At 32.3% G+C, this 2,365-nt stretch overlaps 1 non-coding gene across 1 annotated transcript; it reads right to left on the bottom strand.

Annotated features, from left to right (window-relative positions):
- Window positions 1-328: 328 nt before the first annotated feature.
- On the bottom strand, window positions 329-445 carry LOC114805332 (U5 spliceosomal RNA). The gene has a single exon (XR_003753346.1). It is a non-coding gene; the product is annotated as a U5 spliceosomal RNA (small nuclear RNA).
- Window positions 446-2,365: the final 1,920 nt, after the last annotated feature.

The raw sequence follows: 2,365 nt of genomic DNA on the forward strand, positions 1-2,365 counted from the left end.
TAATAATAACGACAGTAATATTCTTTCCAATTGAACCATTAATTTCAGTTCTTTCCGAGTTTGATTTCATAGTTTCAAGGTAACACATGAATACACAATGCTGGATGAAGTCTAATGTAAAAGAATGGACCCCACACTGTTGGAATCCGTTCCGTCAATAACCCGTTGAACCGGTTATACATATATACCTCCAGAATTCAGTAGATTCTGTGTAGAAAATGTGGAATTATATTAAAAATTGTGAAGACACCTGAGCTCTTGCCGAGCATCATCTATCATTTTATAATGTATATAATAGAATCGGATGAAATTCGCTAATTTTGAAGGAACTTACTTCTAGCTATCATATGGAAAGATTTATTTTTGACTAATTAGAGTACTCCTCTCCACGGAAATCTTTAGTAAAAGGCGAAAGATTTATTCGTTTAGTGAAATGTTTAAACGAACCCTGAAAGATTATTATGTTTTATTGAAAACTTTCATATAGACAGAGTTACCACTCATATATCATCAGATTACTCCATGAATTACCTCCGGAAGACTACTTTCGAAGCTAGTACTCAAGTATTACTCTATAAAGCCTTTTAAATACTATTTCAATACATAATTTAAGAACTTCATGTAAACCGAATTTTGAAAAAAATATTCTTTAGAGATTATTCGATTAGCGGGTTTATTCAGAGAAATATTTTACATCACACCATATTTTAACTAAATTATTAGATAAACACTGAATTTTTCTATTGAATTGTCGGTAGTGTGTCACGAACAATCTATTCAGACCTTCTTCAAGGTAATATTTACTTTAAAACACTTGAAATTTACACTAAAGCATTTACAAAACGAACTTCGATTGCCACAAAAACCAAAAGCCAAGTCAAATAAATGAATGTCACTGTAAGTATACACCTCCAACTCCTCGGCTGTCATTTATGACATTTCGCAAATTTGTGATTCATGTTGAGTTTCCGTTTAATTTTTGCAAGCGCAATTTTCTAATCCACTCGCACCGAATGCCTGTCGAAGAAACGAGTTCATCATTTACCGTTAGAATAGATGTTTTGTGTGTGTATGTGTGTGTGTGTGCGAATGCCTGTTACAGTTATGCAATTTGAGTTAATGTACTTCTATAAATATGTATATTCAAATTATTTGACAGGAAATTAAGATGTAACGTTTTGCGTTATCAATGACAAGAGGAAAATCGCACAAAAAAAAAAACGATTTCAAGGGAAATTAAGCCAAAAACGTATTTTTAAACGATTTATGAAATGTGTGCGAATTTGTAGCAGGTAAATGTGGCTGGTTGTTTGAGTGATGATTTCGAATTTGTGGGTATGTTTAGTGGGTTTACCTATTGATGATTGCTAATACAGTTGAACTTCCATAACTCGAACTTCTATAACTCGATTTTCTCCAAAAATAGAACTCTTGACCTGACAATGGAAGTCAAATTTCATACAAATTTTCTTCCGTAACTCGGAAATCTATCTAAATCGAAGTTTATTTTTGTTGATTATGCTGATTCGAGTTAGGGAAGCTCAACTGTACTTTATAGTCGTATAGAGCGGCTGATTTTATTTTTTTGTGTGACTTATTTATATGTTTGTGGGTGTATTTTACATACTAGTGGTTTTATGTATATTGTAGAATACTTTGGCTTGTTAGTTTATGGTATTTGTATTGAATTCGTAGCCTTTCGAACTTAAATTAGGCAGTATTAAGTTCTATAAGTACAAGATTTCTAGAAAAATAAATATTGATGAGAGTCAAAATTATTCAAAAAATTATTGAAATTAATAAAATTATTAAAATAATATTTTTAAGTGTGTAAATTAGTTGTATAGTCTTCTGAAATACGCATATGACATATTAATACTTTCAATTCAGTATATAGCTTTCAATTCCCAACACAGGTATTTTGACTAACCAATACTTTAATAACAACAACAATTTATTTGAAGACATATACAAAACAATCAATCACAAAACAAATATACACGCACTCAAATGGTGTATTCACTCACACTAACATATATAACTCCAAAAGTATGTGTGATATGGGCACCATCGCGCTTCACACAATATTTGCCTAAATGTCACTCATACGCCCCCGCCCACTATGCGCCACATACACCCGCATACCGATTTCGCACATGTGTATTGTGTCATAGCAAGTTCAGAGTTGCTCAACTATACAATCTACAAAGACTACAACAAGTAACGCTACAACAACAACACAGGAGCAGTAACAACAAAGCAACAACCCTTAAATTTGTGTGAGTGCGTGTTAGATGAAATAAAGGTACGAAAACGCGGGTACATGCTCATAACCAAGCCAATAAGCAAAAAAAAAAAAGACACA

This window comes from Zeugodacus cucurbitae, chromosome 4 (genome assembly GCF_028554725.1).
Source record: "Zeugodacus cucurbitae isolate PBARC_wt_2022May chromosome 4, idZeuCucr1.2, whole genome shotgun sequence".
Classification (NCBI taxonomy): domain Eukaryota; kingdom Metazoa; phylum Arthropoda; class Insecta; order Diptera; family Tephritidae; genus Zeugodacus; species Zeugodacus cucurbitae.